We start from the raw sequence: 12,139 nt of genomic DNA, 5'->3' as shown, positions 1-12,139 counted from the left end.
TGGGGAGGGCAGCTATGAGAGAACTAGAAAAGATCCTCAAATGCAAAGATGTTTCACTGAACACTAAAGTCAGGATCATTCAGACCATGGTATTCCCAATCTCTATGTATGGATGTGAAAGTTGGACAGTGAAAAAAGCGGGTAAGAGAAAAATCAACTCATTTGAAATGTGGTGTTGGAGGAGAGCTTTGTGCATACCATGGACTGCAAAAAGACAAATAATTGGGTGTTAGAACAAATTAAACCAGAATTATCACTAGAAGCTAAAATGATGAAACTGAGGTTATCATACTTTAGACATATAATGAGAAGACATGGTTCACTTGAAAAGACAATAATGCTGGGAAAAACAGAAGTGAGTAGAAAAAGAGGAAGACCAAACAAGAGATGGATTGATTCCATAAAGAAAGCCACAGACCTGAACTTACAAGATCTGGACAGAGTGGTTCATGACAGATGCTATTGGAGGTCGCTGATTCACAGGATCACCATGAGTCGTAATCGACTTGAAGGCACATAACAACAACAACAACATTTATGGGGCTTCCAGACAACCTGTTTATGGAGGATTCATCCTGATCTGTTTGTGCAGTTTGTGAGGAGACTAGATGACATTGGCTATTTATTGAGCACTTATTCTGATTTGCAGGGTGGTCAGGTGACAGTTGCGCCAAGCAAGTGTTAATCCCATAAGTTCCAGTGCATTTCCCAACCACTTTCTTTACTGCAAAAACTCATTTTTTTGGCAATGGGCAGTGGAGGAACAGTGTTGTTGTACAAGAGAGCCAAATTGCAGAACCTGAATTTGCACAACCTGAATTTGTAGTTATGCTATTGAATATCATCCAAAAACAGGCACAGTCTGGAAGCACCCTTGGTCTGTGATTTTTTTTTTTAAGAGTGCATGCTTAGGTACAGAAATACTATGCCCAGAATGGGGAAATCTTAACAGAGAATGGGGGGGGGGAGGATAGTAGCAAGGGAGGAGAAGGGCCACAACATACCATCAAGGACCACCCACTGGAGTGGACAGGAAACAATGGTATTGCAGATCCACACCATACATTTAAAGCAGATCCAACGCACATTTAAAGCATGTGATGTCCCCCAAAGAATCATGGGAATTGTAGTTTGTTAAGAGTGGTGGGAAATGGTAGCTATGTGAGGGGGAAACCACAGATCCCAGGATTCTTTGGGGAAGTCATGTGCTTTAAATGTGCGTTGGATGCGATTTAAATATATGGAGTCTGGTGTGCCAATCAAGCACATTGTGTGCATGTCAGAATCTCAAATATTTGTTTGCAAGATAACTGGTCCATCTGGAAGTCTTCTAATAGTGCAGTCTACTCAAAAATCAGTCTTACTGAATTCAGTGGGGCATACTGTCAAGTAAGTGGCATTATGATTGCAGCCTAACCTACCCAGTGAAGTGCATCTATCTCCATCGTTATTGACTTTTAGGAGGAATTTGAAAACATGCCTGTTCTATGCATTTGGTGGCTGAAGGAGACTGTTTCTGGCAACCCAGAGATCACTAATTGGAAGAATGCTTTGTCTGCATCTGTTTTAAGAATGGTTTAACTGTAACTATTTTTAGAATGTTTTTAATTGTTCTTAGAATGCTTTTTGAGAGCCAGTGTGGTGTAGTGGTTAAGGTGTTGGACTATAACCTGGGAGACCAGTGTTAGAATCCCCACATAGCCATGAAGCTCACTTGGGCTAGTCACTGCTGCTCAGCCTCATGAAAACCCTATTTATAGGGTCGCCATAAGTCGGAATCGACTTGAAGGCAGTACATTTACATTTACATTAGAATGCTTTTTATTGTTGTTAAAATGTTTTGTTGTTAATGTGTGTCACCCTGATTCCTTCGGGAGGAAAGGCAGGATATAAATTTAATAAACATACAATGAATAATAGTTGCATTGACATTCCACTGAAACCACCGACACAAGTTAATAATGACTTATCACAGTGATTCCCAAATTGCTGAGGGTCTTGGCAGGACATTTAATTGTTTTTCTGCCTGTTGCAGCAATTGTAATGCACTGTGCTAGATGCTGTATGGGTTTTAAAATTTTTATTTTTACTGACACTCTGCAGACCACCTGAAATAAGCTCCACCATAGTTTGGGAACCCCTGGCTTAACATAAATCCAGTTGAAGTCACTGGGAGCTAAGTTCAACAAACTTATCGGGGATCCAACCTCCCATATTATCCCTAATTTCTAGTTAATATTATAGATGTCTATAGATACTATAGATTGAATGCTTGCACTAGCACTACTCAGGCTGCATCAACTACTCCCCCCCCCTTGCTGTGGATAATGAAAAACACTCGGTAGAAATGGAGCCTGATCCACAATGAAACCTCCAGTGGAAGCAAGCTGTTGCCCATCACTGGTAAAGAATGTGCCAAGTGTGCTTGCCACCACGGCTTGTGTTGCTCTTCCTCGCTGCTTGTCACCACCCGCTTCAGCACCAGCATGGCCATCTTCAGCCTCCTCCTCAAGCCTTTGTCCTGCTTCTTTGTCTATCAGATGTGCCGGGAGTGTGGAGGAGAGTGTGCCTTGAACCTAGACTGGGAAGGTTCACCGGAGAGACATGTTTCCCAGGATGGTGTTGACTCCGCTGCTGTTTCCCTTGTCTGCCACTGCTGGGCCGGCTTCCTCTCTCTGTTCCTTCTAGAGGGGCTTTTCTTGCTTTGTGTGTGTCTCTGCTGGTTTGGAGATGTGCATTTGCCTCCCATCTTTTCTCCTGGGCCCTTTTTAGAAGGCCAAGAAGAGAGAGGAGTGAAGTTTTGCTTTGTGATTTGTTAATGTATTTTATTGGATGTTGTAACTGCTGTTTTTTGTAAATTGTATTGTTTTTATTGATGTACTTTTATATTTGTGTTAATTTTTTTTTTGTAAGCCACCTTGAGGGCCTTTTGGCCAAAAGGCAGGGTAGAAATAAACAACAACAACAACAACAATAATAATAATAATAATAATAATCCACACATGTGATCGGCCTATGCTGAATAATTAGGAGGGGAAGGGTGTCAAAAAATCAGAAGGGCGGAACCATAGAAAGGCTGGCAGATGTTTCCAGATAGGAAATGGGAATGACACTATCCTAAAACCAACGGTGGGGGAGGGGAGAGACAGAAGACAGGAATCGTGAGGCAAATGCTGCATGGAGGGGGGACAAGGAACAGAAGGGGGGAAATAACTGTTTTGAACACAATTAAACCATCACCAAAGAACAAGGGTGGGGGAGACGCAAGGAGGACAAAGGGGAGTAGTAATTGTCGGGACACGGCGGTTACCATAGAAACTCACAGTCGGCGCGCAGGTCACGGCCGCCATTTTGATACCGCCGCCTCTTCTAAGTCCCCAGCTGCACTTTAGACCCGCCCCTTTTGAAAAGGGAGGAGGGAATAAGTAACATCCGGGCGCTTTCAATCCCCTTGGCTTAAGCAGGGATGCACGACTTTGACGTTTAACCTAAAACCTTTGGTTAAGAACGTTTGCCCCAGTGGAGTTTCGTTTGAATTCAATGGGGTTGACTCCCAGGTACGATTGCAGCCACGGATAGCATTTCCACTTCTGCTTTTCTATCTGTTATCTGGAACATGTGATAGATATAAAAATGGATAATTTTGCCCAGTGGTTGGGTTAGGAACTAACTGTTCACAGACACGCACTGCCTCTGTCCCCTCCCCTCCTTATGTTGCGTGAGATGCAGAAATTCAGCAGGAGAACTCCATGGAGACCTGGGTTCAAATTCACACTACAGGAAAGGTTTGCATGCTCAGTGTATATGTGTTTATCACAGCTAATTAAAAAAAAAGTGGCAACCTTACATTAAAATATATATTTTCCATGTTTCTGGGAGATGCTCCTGAAATCGGTTGTGAGGTGCTTACTTTGTGGTGTATTTTCAATCCACTTGAAGAAAGGGTCAGACCACATTCATAAATGGGCCAGATGCACTGTGTGAGTTGCCTGTTCTTGCCTTGATCGAAGACCATGAAGAAAAAGAAACTAAGAGTGCCTCTGATCACATATAGAGTGCCTTTTCAGTATTTGGCTTTTGATATTTTGAGTTTTGTAATTCTATACACACACAAACACACACAATTATTAGGGTCTGCCTGTGTGGTTGGAACTTCCAGCTCACAGACCTTATTAAGTCTCCACCCCCTGACCTCTCCTGCCCCCCCCCAAAACCAACCAGGCTCCATCCCCCTAGCCTGTTCCCAGCTCTACCCACAGAGGTATTTTTTAAATTACAGTTTGGTAACTGTACTGAATAACCACAGTTAGTGAAAACACCGCCAATAGATATAAAACTGGTAGTTTAAAAAACAAAGAAATTTAGTTTATGACTACAAAGAAGTAAAATCATATGTGTTGAAGCAGCCATGCAGCCTTGTACACAAGCAGCCATTACTAACTGACTGAGAACAAAGGCAGGAAGAGAAGAAGGGAAGGAGCAAAGCCTGCAAAAACAACAAATGCTTTAGAAGAGGCATCATCAGAGGGAAAAATAGATTGCCTTTTTGTCTATCCCTCCACTCCCAATTCAGGTCGCTTGTGACATGTGTTGGTGCTTTACTCCCAACATATGTTAAGTTGCCACCTGGCCAAAACTGGTAACAACCTGGCATGCTCCAGTCCTTTGCCTTTCAGATATGGTCTTTGGACAGTCTCAACTTCCTGTTCTCCAAAGTTCTTCATAGCTGCATGACAGGTAGAAATTCAGCAGGTCATCGAGCTGCATCTAAGCACAACGGAAGGACTGCTGTTTTCTCTCCCTCTGAGGGCCTCAGCAATACATAAGAAGAGCCTGGCTGCTGGATCAGACCAAAGGGCCCAACTAGTCCAGCATCCTGGCTTGTATCCAGTTTAGAGTACACCCACTGAAACTGATGGACTTGGCTAAGTTAGGTGTATTCCTTTCAATGAGTCTACTCTGAGCAGGTTGAATACAACCCCCTTTTCACAGTGGCCAACCAAATTACCTCTGCAGAAATCAGAACATGTAAATGCAGAAATCGACACAGAAATTGTGGCACAGACCTAAACATGATCATACAATCATCATTATCCCATTCTTCTGCTCACAGAGCCCTCAGAGTGCCTTAGAACAATGACTATACAATATTAGTGTTAAAACAGCATATGTATTTGGTTATTTATTTATTGTATTTGTACCCTGCTCTTCAGTCAAAAAGGCTCCCAGAGTGGCTCACATGCAGTTAATTGATGCAAGACAGTCCCTGCCCACAGGCTTACATTCTAAAAAACATGACACACAAGGGAATAGGTGCAGGGAGAGAAGAGCAAACAGGCAAACTCAGGCACCAGTTCTTAAATAGTCATTCTTGTAATGACCATGGGTAAGAGGTGCCTGATGGAGCTAGTATTCTGGCATGAGCTTTGATTCTCATGTCTCCCACTGATGCAGTCTTAAAAACAATACAAATTAAAAATAATGTAATCTAACACAGCAATTGGTATGAAATCCATTTAAACACAGGAGCAGAATTACACATTACAGTATTGAAATCAAGTTAAATGGGTTTTTGAATGGTTTTAATCTTTGCGTAAAAGACAATGACGACAGAAGCAGCTGGATGTCCACTGGGACGATGTTCTAGATCTATGGTAGGTAGAATCATAGAACAGTAGAGTTGGAAGGAGCCTATAACGCCGTCGAGTCCAGTCCCCTGCTCAGTGCAGATAGGTATTTTACAGCACAGCGGCTGCTAGCCATATTGCGTCACAAACTAGCCAATGCTGTGGTGCCATCAGTTGGGTAGACCTCATCTTTCGTGCTCATCAGCCTTAGGGCCTGGGAAGAAGGCAGAGCCTCCAAGATAAATCTTAGAGCAGTGATGGAGCAGTGTTCAAGGTTGTTCTTTAGCCCCTTGCAGAATCAAACAGGCTCTGCTTTATAAACAAACTTAAACTTTAATTAAATAAGATTTTACAGAGCTGTCTCAGTCTGTGACCTCTTTCTCCTCAGACCAGAAGCAGCGAGTCTTGCTCTTCTTCCTGGTTCCTCCCAGGAAACACAACTCACTCAGGCTATATCTAGTTCTTTCATATTGTTACAATGGGGAGCCTTTGGCCCTCTAGATGTGGCCCACAAGCTTCCATCATCCCTAACCATTGGCCATGCGCATTGGTCGGAGTCCAGCAGCATCTAGATGGCCACAGGTTCCCAACCCCTGTCTTGGACCCTGGGCAGGTCTATATGCGACCAGATGGTCCTTAAGGTAACCAGGTCTTTAGCGGATCGGCTAAAGGCACAGGATCAGGGGTCAGTTCAAACATTGGTTTGAGGTCTGTGGCATCAACTACCTCTCTTCCTCAAACAAACGACTGCCCTCAACTTGTATGCATTGAACACTGCTTTCCTGACAGTAGCCCAGAGATGTCTGAAGTCAACACACATTCTCTGATCCAGACACGGAGTTCAGGTCAACCATTGACGCAAACTATGCTAATGATGCTTTGCTTTTGTAAAAAAAAAAAAGGCAAATGAACTGCAAGCAAAATCCAGGGGTTTACAGGCAGGAAATGCCAGGGCCCGTGCCAGACCTGTCTGTCTTGGCTTGAGAAGGAGTTCCACAGCAAGCCGTGCTGTCTCGAAAGAAGGATGGAGAGCGGGGATCACAAGCGCTCAGTGACAAAGGTTGTGGGAATGGTGCCAGCAGCCAAGGGAAGAGGGTGCAGGAGGGGATCTTGCTGACAAAACGCCCTTTTGTCAAAACCGCTACAGTGACTTCACCCATTCACTGGCGAAGAGTGGGGGGGAGGGATAATGGTCCCCTTTCTCTTGACTGGGGATCCCCCTACAATGGGCCCAGTCAGGGCTTCTTAGCGGAAGTGTCAGAAGGAGGAGTGCCGTTGCCGAGGGAACAGGGACTTGCAAGGGGCAGGACCCCCACATGATGTCAAGGTGAGGTTAAAGAATAAAGAGAGACGGAGAGAGGGACATATAGTCATGCACTCTTCTCTGAGCAGATGCAGCCATTCAAGGCAGGCGCAAAGCTACTTGAAGTTTAGGTTTCCTCTGAAGAAGAAAGAACGCTCAAAACTTTGTGGTGTTTTTCTAAGATTTGGCTTATGTACAAATATCCAAGTAAAGCGTAAGTGGAGAATGGCTGCAAACACACTCATAAGAACATCCAAAGAGAGAGAGCGGCTGCTGGATCAGGCCAGTGGCCCATCTGCTCCAGCATCCTGTTCTTACAATGGCCAACCAGATGCCCGTTATGGGAGGCCTACAAGCTCTCCCCTCTTGCGGCTCCTAGCCACTGGGATTCAGAGGCATGCTGACTAGGGATGGAATGGTCTGTCAATTTCCATTCTCTCAGTTACGTTTCCTATCTTAACATCAGTTCTCCACACTGCTGCAGCCATGTGTGGGGTTTTGTTTATTTTAAATCCTTGTGAAAATTCTTCAACGTTTTAGTGCAAATTTCTCCTCATAAAGGCATTTTTGTATGCTGTTTTGACAAATGTACACATTTTTGCAAGCAGGCTCTCCTAATCTGAAAAATCTTCAGCATTTTAGTAGAAATTTCTCTTAATAAAGGCATTTTCTATGCAGTTTTGACAAATGTAGACATTTTTGCGAGCGAATTCTCCGATCTGTTCATTTTTGTAAATGCATTTTGGAGAAGTGCATCACAACTTTCGGATAAGTGCAAGTTTTGAAGGATGCCTGTGTTTCCGTTCTGATATTGTTTTGGAGAGTGCAAAATGGATAGATTTGGCTTTAAATGAGACTGAATCAAGTTTCTCCCTTATCCCTACCTCCGACAGAGGAGGTCTCTGTGGCTAGTAACCACTGATAGATTTTTCCACTATGAGTTTGTCTAATCACCCCTTTTTTGGAATGTATAAATTTTTATTTTATGCATTTTCCCACTAGTACTCGAGTTATGTCATCCGGCTTTTCTTCTTCCAGAGGCTGAGCACAGCAACAAACAGGATAATGCCAACAAGAACATCAGGGCCAGGTCTCCACTGGACCTCGCACCTTTCTCCCATTTGACTTGTTTCTCACGAGACTGGCTTCTCTCTTGAAAGAGCACAGCTCCAGAAGTGCTTTACAAGATCCAAGGATTTTGCTCCATTGACAAGTCTCCAAAAACCAAGCACCTTTTGCAGCCACTGGCATTTGACATGTGTCCCTGCAAAGGTTCTTGCTGTGAGGGGTGGCAAGCAGGCAGAAGAGGTACGCCAATCCATCAAGCACAACCTGATGGGCAGAAATAACAAATGTAAAGTGCAAATGGTGAAAGGGCTGGTAGCAGCTTGGAAAGGGTAGCTGTGATGTGGCAGACCCCACGGGAAGCAGCTGGGTTCTGTAGCTAGCTCAGCAGTCGTATCTGCATTGCATGCACAAGGTCCCAGGTTCAATCCCCAGCATCTCCAGATAGGGCTGGGAGAGTCCCCCTGTCTGAAACCCTGAAGAGCCATTGCCAGTCAGTGTAAACCAGGAGTGGAGAACCTGTGGCCCTACGGATGTGGCTGAACTACAACTCCTATCAGCCCTTGCAAGCATGGCCAGTGGCCAGGGATGATGGGAACTGTAGTTTAGTCACATCTGCAGGGCCAAAGGCTCCCCACATCTAGTGTGGACAATACTGAGCTAGATGGATCAATGGTATAAGGCAGCTTCCTATGTACCTATGTTGTCTCCTTCAAATAGGCACCCATCCCGCAGCTCAAGTGGGTTAGTGCTTCAGGTAGCACAGCAGTCATGAAGCATCAGGATCGGGGATGGGTCCATTATTTGCATCTAATCCCCTTTAAAAAGACTTTAAAGCTTATTGGTTTCTTTATTGCGAAAAGCCAGGTTTTGAGGAGGGAATGGTTTTGTTGCACAAGAGAGCCAAATCAACATTGATTGCACAACGTGAATGTGCCAGTATGTGATTGAATCCCACCCAAAAATAGCAGTAGTCTGCAACTTCACAAAGGAAGCAGGGAAACATTTCTTTCTTGCAGTGGAGGCTTGTTCATTTGGGCAGCTGGGGCACTGCCCGACCTACCCAAGTCTGTATCTGCGAGCCCCCAACTTCCTGCCTTCTTACTTATGACCATGATTGGAGGCAATATTTTTCTGAATACCAGTTACTGGAAACCACAGGAGCAGAAATTTGCTGTTGCGCTCCTGCTTGTGAGCTTCCCACGGGCATCTGGTTGGCCACTGTGAGAACAGGATGCTGGACTAGATGGGTCACTAGCCCGACCCAGCAGGCTCTTCTTCTGTTTGTAACTAGTCAGGGGGTGGTTCTGCTATGGGCTCTGGTGCCACCTACTGTTACCCTTCCTCCCTTCCACACTACCCAGTTCCAATGGGCACCAACCACCACAGCTTCACTGTGTTCTATTTCACAGCCAGGCCTGAGGAAAATGGGAGTTATCACGCATTTCATAATGTCAAATGTTGCTCCATGAAACCCATCTGTAAAGTCTTAAAATCCCTGGATTCCCAAATGAACAACAACATTTAAACAAACTTTGCACAACAGACAGCAGACACAGCAGCTTTCTGTGGCAACACATAATAATACAAAAACTGCATTTAGGTTTAGAGAGCCTTTGGTAGCCTGCATTTTTAAGATCATGGGGATTTATCCCTGGAATATATGGATAACGGGTGAATAGAGACTTGGGCCCCTAGAAAAAAGCAAAATAGCCAGAGGTACGTAGCTTGTTTTGCATTCAGCTTGAATCAATCAACTTTCATTCCGCTTCGGCTATTAATCAGGCAGGGGGTACTGTGTCTCAGTGGAAGTTTTAGATGGAGAATTAAAGGGATTTCATGGTCCGCAACTTGGTGGAATAGCATGCCAATTTCAGCTGTAAATTAACTGAACTGAAAATGTGTCGCCGTTTCACCACTGATGGCTGGTATCCATATAACCAGTGGTGACTTGTGGGACAGAAAGCAGGGAGCCCAACAGGAGTTGGAGCCAGAACCAACCCATTCCAATTTTGCCCCCATCCTCCTCCATGCTGAGTTGTACAAGGGCAACTCTGAGTAAGAAGCAGACAGGAAGGGCCACCTCATTGGACTGATTGTAAGCAGAAAAACAGGCAGGTGAAGGGCTGACTGGGGGCAGATTGAAGTTGGTGGGGCATAGCCCTATTTACAGTAGTGTAGTGGCAAATGCAGAAGTGCAGGGGCCCGTCATGATAGTCACAGCCACACCCCCTCCCTCCCTTTTTGCTGCTGGGTTGGAAATGAGATCCTTGTTCACGCCTTCTCCCACAACACAGACATCCCTAGGAGCCAATGAGCATAAAAGGGGAGAGTGTTAGCTGCTGAGAAGAGCCTTCTCGGTGGCTGACTCAACTCCTTTCACTCTGATCGGCTCCAATCAGCAGGAAAGGACAAGGAAGCATGTTAGAAGACTCTTCTCAGTAGCTAACACACTCCTCTTTCATGTTGATTGGTTTGTAGGATGCTGGAGACAAAGGGACCCTGCTGAGAACCTGCTCCCAAAAAAGGAAGGGGGTCTAAGACTGCCTGAGATCCCAGATGACTTCACCTCTGCCCATTTACCCTAACAGACCAGCCTTCACTGCATTGAATGGTGCCCGAAACCTGTTCCCTAGTCCTGGACAATAGTTGGTTCAAACGTTGGCAACCATGCTTCTCTTGCCTTTGGCTTTTCATACAGTTCTATTCTGAGAATTCTGACTTCCATCAAGATGGACTAGGCAAGACATTGGGATATACAGAATTAAGAATACTGTTTTTCTTTTCTTCTGACAGGATTCCTCTGGCTTTCAGTGCTGTGGGAAGCACTATTGTGTTAGGTGCCTTGAAAAACTGAGCCTGTTTATTGCTGCATCTGTTAAAAGGCAATCCCAGGGCACAGCCTAGCTGGCTTTGAGGTTCCCAACTGACCAGTAAAAAGAAAAAGCCAAACCTGCGGTTATGCAGTTTTGCTCTACAGAAGAATCATCAGGTAAATATTTTTCCACAGCACTGAGGGAAAAAAAGCGTTGCCACAGTATTATTCCCTGCATAATTGTCTGCAGACTGAAAATGGCTATTTAAAGGCAGAAGAGCAAGGGCAGGATGAAAAAATGGCTGCCCCAGTTTTGTACTGTAGCATCCTTTATGCACAGAGACAGGAACTGATCACATACACCTTTCCTTTCCCTCGCCCAATTATTATCAGCCCCCCCCCATTGAAATGTTCCCACTGAGAACAACATTAATTAGTGCCAATTACAAATCAGATTACACACATCCTCTTGGGGGTCAAATCTCTTACTGAATGGAGCTATTGCCAGAGGGGTGTGCACACACAGATGTTTAGCACAAATGAAATGGTGGATGGAAAGCAACTTTCAATTTCCATACACGCCAAGCCATTATAATCCCCCTCTGTGAGCCTAGGAATGAAAAACAAAACAGAAATCTGGCATCCCCTGCTCTAGCCGTTGGACACTACATCCCTGGGCAGGCAAATGGCATCCAGGAATAGTGGCCTTTCCCAGAGCTGTCTGTTGCAGCTGCTTGGTCACACTGCAACGTGTGATTGGGCACTGGTTTTTATAGGTACAGGCCCCATCTGCACCATACATTTGCAGCAGTATCATATACTTTAAACAGTCATGGCATCCCCACAAAGAATACCGGGAACTGTAGTTTGTTCAGGGGTGCTGAGAATTGTTAGGAGACCCCCCCCATTCCCTTCCAGCAGCCTTAACAAGCTACACTTCCCAGGATTCTTGGGGGGATGCCATGGCTATTTAAAGGGGTGTGATACTCCTTTACATGTCTTAACGCAGATGAGGCCACAGATATCGTTTCACAGCAATCAAAGCAGGAAAGGGTTATGGGGCACAAAGAATCCAGCATCCATAAAAGGATAAATCTCCCCTATGCACTTCACTTACAATAAACGCATTGGGCCTGTTCCTCAGGTGCTTTGCCTCTAAGGATCTTTTTCTTGATCCATGTCGACTGTTTCATCTGTCGTCTTGTTAAAGCTGTCAGGATCCTAATCAGATTCATCAGTCTCTTGCTGTCTTCTCTGGCTGAATCCCAAGTGAAACTCTTCAACGGCTTTTTTCTTCGCTCGTCTTAAATTGCGACATAACCAGCAGCT

The 12,139-nt window shown here is 44.8% G+C and overlaps 1 protein-coding gene across 3 annotated transcripts in view; it reads right to left on the bottom strand.

Annotated features, from left to right (window-relative positions):
- The window catches only part of DNAJC4 (DnaJ heat shock protein family (Hsp40) member C4), a 65,204-nt gene extending 61,807 nt beyond the window's left edge, over positions 1-3,397 (bottom strand). The window contains exon 1 of one of the 3 annotated variants that reach the window (XM_061605664.1): positions 3,324-3,397. The gene's annotated coding sequence lies outside the window, so the exon portion shown is untranslated. Of the gene's footprint in view, positions 1-3,310 lie in introns of all 3 variants that reach the window. The other 2 variants (XM_061605665.1, XM_061605666.1) reach the window with 2 other exon arrangements.
- Positions 3,398-12,139: the final 8,742 nt, after the last annotated feature.

This window comes from Rhineura floridana, chromosome 22, assembly GCF_030035675.1.
Source record: "Rhineura floridana isolate rRhiFlo1 chromosome 22, rRhiFlo1.hap2, whole genome shotgun sequence".
Taxonomy (NCBI): domain Eukaryota; kingdom Metazoa; phylum Chordata; class Lepidosauria; order Squamata; family Rhineuridae; genus Rhineura; species Rhineura floridana.
Note: the sequence above shows the minus strand (reverse complement) of the source record. Positions and strands in the feature narration are given on the sequence as shown.